Source organism: Vipera berus (assembly GCF_964194415.1).
Source record: "Vipera berus genome assembly, chromosome: 12".
Lineage (NCBI taxonomy): Eukaryota > Metazoa > Chordata > Lepidosauria > Squamata > Viperidae > Vipera > Vipera berus.
In genome coordinates, this window is record NC_138215.1 from 5763455 (window position 1) to 5770117 (window position 6663).

Below are 6663 nucleotides of genomic sequence, written 5' to 3' on the forward strand. Positions count from 1 at the left end.
TGTTTTCTTGAAGACGTTGTATGACCCAACTGGGTAACCTCATCAGGGCTACAAGGGAATGTGGTACGTGGAGTGGAGGATTATGTGGTCCTTGGTGCTTTCTGAGCTTGGTTGTTTTCTTGCAGATATTTCATGACCCAACTAGATAACATCATCAATGCTGGAAGGGAATGGCCGAGGGGGGGGGGAGGAGGAGGAGGAGGAAGACTGTGGGGTCCTTGATGCTCTCTGAATTTGATGGTTTTCTTGCAGACATTTCATTACCAAATGAGGTAACATCATCAGTGCTAGAAGGGAGTGGGTTTTGTTCTCTGTTTATGTACAAGTGGCTTGCCCTCTTAGCGTTGGTGGGAGTGTCCTTGGTAGTTCCTTGATTAGATAGTTGTTTACTGTTTGCTTGAGTCGATTGTTGTATGCGCTATCATTGGAGGGACTTGCGAATCTTCAGGTCTTGCTGAACTACAACTTCCATCATACCTCGCCACTGCCAGGTGAGCTGGACCACCTAAAGTTCTCCAATGACAGGGAAGTCACTTGTTCCCTCAGCCCTAGAATTGCATTACAGATTGTTCCAACATCCCACATCTACTTCAGGGTGTCAAGAACTGAATCCAAGATATTCACAAAGTGCCTTGATTTGAAGACATTTGAAAACACTGCACTGTGCCAGGCTTTGGCACAAATTTCAAATCACGTTTTGTACAGATAGACAAAAGTAGCTGCTCTTGGTTTCCACAATATAAATGGCCTTAGGTAAAGTGCTAGCTAGGTTATCTAGCCTCATGTGATAGGAAACAGGTTGGTAGCACGTATGCCCTTGCTAGCTCTTTAGCATTGCTTGGCATGACTTTGAGATGCTGGGCTTTTGCTTAATGTTGTCAGCCACACTGGCACGTTCATCTAACACACTCGGCCAAAATGTGCTAAGCAGCTTAACGTGAAACCAATTGGAGTTTGAGGAATGCTTAACAGAATAACAGAGTTGGAAGGGACTCTGGAGGTCTTCAATCCCTTGCTCAAACAGGAGATCCTACACCAGGGGTAGGCAACCTTGGCTCTTTTATGACTCGTGGACGTTCTTGTGCCATTGTTACACCAGATAGCTAATACAAACTCAGCTAGGATACTGCGTGTACTAACTCTCAGTACAGGGCTGGGCCCATAACCAATGTTAGGGAATTGTTGTGCAGAGGTCTCCTTGTGCTACCAAGGAGTTGCACAGACAAGGAAGAGTACTGAGAGCAGTAAGAGTCACACAGTAACCACAAGAGTACACTGAGTTGTGAAAACAGAAAGTATTTTACTTTGAGGTGGTGTAAAAACAAAAATGCACGGTCAAAAAATAAACAGTCCAGGTCATACACAATAGCAACCGTCCAAGGAGTATTCCAAATACAAAGACTTCTTACCGGTCCAGAGGTCAATACACAGTTGTTCAGTTTTATCACAGTAGTAAACCAACAGTACAGCAAAAACAGCAATAGTAGAGAGAGCAGTAAATTCAGAGAGAAAGAAGCTACATTCCTAGCTCCCTCTTATGGCCATGAGAACACTTACACACCCATTGGCCAATTAACATCTTAAAGTCACAACATCATAGTTTATATATTTTCAACCCAACTATGTAGGCTATCACCATATGCCTAACAAACTCCCAGAATTCCTGAGCCAGCATGGGGGAACTATGGCCCCTTCATGACTCGTGGACGTCAACTCCCAGAATTCCTGAGCCAGCATGGCTGGCCCACGAGTCATTTAAAAAGCCAAGGTTGCCTACTCCTGCACACCATTCTGGACAAATGGCCTTCTTAAAAACCTCCAGTGATGGAGCACCCACAACCTCTGGAGCAAGCTATTAAGATGAAATCTTCCATATTAATATTTCATCTGAAGCTGCTCATTTTTTTTTAATCTATCATACTCTTATGAAGCTGCCTTTTAGCAGCTGGATTCACACGTTTTGCTAAACTGCGCTATCCTAAGTAGTTATGATTTGCCAGGTTCAAATTCATTTAAACAAAGAAAAAAAAAGAATGCATGTTGGTTCAGCGTGGAGAGCAAATTTAAGATATTGTCAAAACCGTACAGCTGCTTTGCAGTAGGGATGTTGTGTTATTTTTAGATCAGGCAAAGCTTATGTGCTTTGCTGTTTAAACATAATGTAGTCAGCAGTGGCAGAACACACATACACATGCTTGATTGTGCTTTGCAAACTTGCAGAAATATTTAAAAATGTGTTTACCTTTATCAGCTCTTCCCTGTGATTTTATCTCAAAAGGAATATTTACTGGGCTTGCCTGCTTTAGATTAAACTCATGTGTGTTCTCAATAGCCTTAGCCTGCCTGCTCTCTTTCTACGAGCCTTTGGAATTTTTTCTTTCTTTCCATGTTAATTTGCTACAACCTCTGATGAGTAAGCAATGGTGAGATAGTCATTTTTAGAGTTCTTTCAGCCTGAAAAAGGAGGCTGAAAAAGATGTCATTATCCCCAAAGCATTAAGGACAGGTCTTTAGAATGAAATAAGTTATATAACTTAGAAGAGTCCACAATTCAGAAATATATTGCAGTGAAGGAAATGATTGCAGCTAAATATTAAAAATATTAACAATAGACAAGGCAGAATTAACGAAAGAGTTTAAATGAAGAAATGCAGCACGTTCTGCAGGTTGAAGGGATATTTTCTTTTCTACCAGTTTTGGTTAGAGTTCAAAGTTAAAAACACACTCTTCATAAAATGCAGATCTTTTGAGTATTTTCTGCTGGGTTTTCCTATAGTCTTTTATATAGAACCACACAGGGCTTTTTTTTCCTCATAGAACGCTCAGAACAGAGTGCCGGCACCTTTTTTGGATGGAACCTTGTAGGGTAGGCAAGGCAGGTTGTATGACATGTGTGAGTTCCGGCACCTTTCTCTTTTACAAAAAAAGCACTGGAACCACATAACATTTGGCTTATCTGAGATAACGGCATCTGTTCTGCTTGATTAAACTTGCATAGAGATCAGAAGGAAACTTAATAAATTGCAAGCATTTCCTTCTAACTGTATTCTTCATTATACAGCGTAGACTACATTAAAGTATTCCAATAGCAATAGCACTAGACTTATATACTGCTTCGTATATAGTGCTTTACAGCCCTCTCTAAGTGCTTTAGAGTCAGCCTCTTGCCCCCAATAATCTGGGTCCTCATTTTACCGACCTCGGAAGGCTGAGTCAACATTGAGCCAGTCAGGATCGAACTGCTGGCAGTCGGCAGAGCCAGCCTGCAATACTGCATTCTAACCTCTGCGCCATCATGGCAATAGAATAGCAATAGCACTTAGATTTATATACCGCTTCATAGTGCTTTACAGCCCTCTCTAAGTGGTTTACAGAGTCAGCATCTTGGGTGTGCTAGAAACAAAACAAAAACTGCACTTCAATTAGGCCTAGGAAAATTTCCAGAGGGTTTATCATACTAAAACAAAGAAAGTTTTGGGAAACTTGACATTTATCAAAGTCATACATAACACAATTCCTGGGCTAGACTCCAAGGACCCAATTTAAAACTTAATGGAATTTTTAGGGGATTTATGCCTTGCATTTCTCTTTGAAATCTCACTGACTACATTGTTTTGCCTTTTTCACATATGCTAACTCAGGAGAACATGTTGCATGTGGTGAAATAGCTTTTAATTTACAAAAGATTATGCCACCTAATACAATCCTATGCCTGGATGTGCAACTTTTTAAAAATAATAATAATAATAATAATCAAGACAAAAATGCACCTTTTTTCTTTATTAAGAAACCCATAGGGCTCACATTTTTAATACCAAGTACAATAATTTTAATTATTTTGCTTGCTTTGCACAGGAACTGAAAACGTAACAAAACATACTCTTTCATTATTAAACAATCGTTGTGCAATACATATATGATTAAGAAGCAAAATGTGTCCTGAGAAGAGAATGCAAAACTTTGCTTATTCAATTTTATAGAGGCACAGCATGCTTTTAGGAATATTATCTTGTTTTAACAATATAAGGCCACACTTGACTTGTATGGTATACATCAGGGGTGTCAAACTGCCATCCTGTGGGCCAGATGCATCATAGTGTAACTGCCCCCACCCCATTGCTGGCAATGGCAAAAAAAAAATCACGTCATGTGATGTTGCGCGTTTCACACCCCTGGTATACATGGTCTCAAGATCATCATCTTGATTTGTACCGATCTTCTCCTTTTGTTATATGATCCTCATAATATCAATAGCCAGCTCTTACTACTATTTTAATCGGCCCCTGAAAGCACCAAATAATTATCATGGCTTCAACCTTTTAAGACATGCATTTTGTACCATTGTATTATTGCTCTTCAAGAAATAACAATAAAAAAAGAGTTTAGCAAGGAAACTTGGTTTCCTCTACATTTTGACTTGAAAAAGCAAAAGAAAAAGGTATTTCGTTTCTTTTAAGAAAGCATTGGGGATGCCATTCAAGGTTTTGGTTTTTTTCCCTCTTTTTGGACAATCTTTCAAAGATATAAACAGAATTAATGGTTTAAAGAGCAAGAGGCAGGATTTGAAATGCACTTTTTTTTGCCCCTTTTAGAAGACTGCTTAAAAGCCAGCAAGACATGTTTTTTTTTTAAAATCCCATTTATATCCCGCCCTTCTCCGAAGACTCAGGGCGGCTTACACTCTAAGCACAAATCAATGTGCTTAGCAATAGCTAGTGTTTGCAACACTAAGTTGTACAACTTTGTTCCTTGGAAGACCGTCGCCTGAACGCTCCTTGACATCTTGCAGAAAGCAAAGAGGCTATAATATCCCTTCAAGCCATTTCCCCCGTTTTTTTTGGAAGAAATGAAATCCCTGTTTAGTTAACCACAGTTCAAAAGTAAGCCAGGAGGATGGGCTTGGGGGTTAACAAAAGTTATTTAACAGGGACAGAGGGGGAGAGAAAACGCTTTCTAAACAACTTGATTCTCTTTTTCCCAGAGGGCTCCTCTTTAAACAGAACACCTGGCTCCAATTTTGGCAGAAAAGAAGCTTGTACTGGTGACTCCACTGTCTAATCTCAAGCTTGGTGGTTGAAAACAGGTAAACTTCAACTCCCAGAATCCCCCAGCCAGCAAGCCAGCTTTAGGCTTGCCAAGCTTGAGAAACACAGCTCTAGAGTCCCCCTCTTCAAATGTCACGAAAGGTAGGGACGTAATAGGTAAAACATACATTCTCGATGGGGAGTCATTATGCCCAGGTCAGAATAAGGCGCTTCTGTTTAGGGGTGTCAACATTTGCAAGCGGACACGTGCTGTGCCATCACCCAAGCCTTGTTTTTCGTGGCATAGAGCTCCATCCAAAAATGTGGGGCGTACATGCAACAATGGAGCTTTTGAGGTACAGATTGTCTTAGTCCAAACCCAGTACTTCCGAAGGACTAAGTAGGAGTGCCATAGTGCAGATGGCCAGTGTGGCCTCGCAATAAAGAAAATAGGGCATTTGTCGTCCTGCAGAACTCTTTGATTTTAGTACAGGTAAGTGTTGACTTACAATCATACATTTAGTGAGCGTGTGAAGTTACGCCACTGCAAAAAGTGAGTTATGGCCATTTTTCATGCGATCGTTGCAGCATCTCCGTGGTCACGTGATCAAAATTCAGACACTTGGGAACCGACTCCTATTTAGGACGGTTGCAGCATCCCAGGATCACGTGATCACCGTTTGTGACCGTCTGGCAAGCAGAATCAATGGGGAAGCCAGATTCTCTTCACAACCGGGTGACTCATTTAACACCTGCAGTGATTCGCTGAACTGTGGCAAGAAAGGTTGTGAAATGGGGCAAAACTCATGGAACAACCGTCTCGCTTGGCAACGTAAATCCTGGGCTCAATTGTGCTCGTAAGTCGAGGACTACCACGTTACGGATGGAAAAGCGGGCAATACTTCTGGAGGTGAGTTGTAGTGCAAAGGCTAAACGGTTACAGTACGGAATTTTCCAGGAACTAAGAAAGAAGATTAAGACTTTACCCTCAGAGCAAAGCACGCTGACCTGAGAAACAAAGAATTGCACCGTAATAATTTCATCCTAAATCTCAAATCCACCTATCACAGTACCTATAATTCATTTCTTATAAAATTTCACAGAAAAGTGATCCAGGTCTGTTAATAATACTCTCTGTTTGGATTCTGTTAATCCTAAGAAGGGCAAGTTGGCCTCAGTGGAAATTATTTTTGGTCTTGGCTCCCATTCCAGGAGGGACGGTGTTTTTTTTTTAAACAGGGTCTTTATCATTCTATAGATATATTCCTGTAAAGTTTCATCATTCTTTATGCAAGGTTTTAAAGAGTGCAAAAGCATCCATGTTATGTTCATCGTAGCTGATCTTAAGTGCCAAAGCGGCAGCAACTCAAGTTGCCGAAAGAGTCCTGATTGAAGGTTTGGCACCCCTGGCCCCCTCGCCAAATCAGGCCCCATTGCTGAAGAAGCAAAAAAGAAAAAAGAAAAAAAAGAAATGAAATCTAACTATCTGAAGTGCGGAGCAAAGCGACTCTTGAAATTACAAATGCCAAAGCTGGCAACAATACTAAGCTTCCACCTATGCAACATGGCATGGAGTTATTTTTAATATCAATCACTCGGTAAAAATAACACACTTATCACTCCACGATCGTTAATCTTA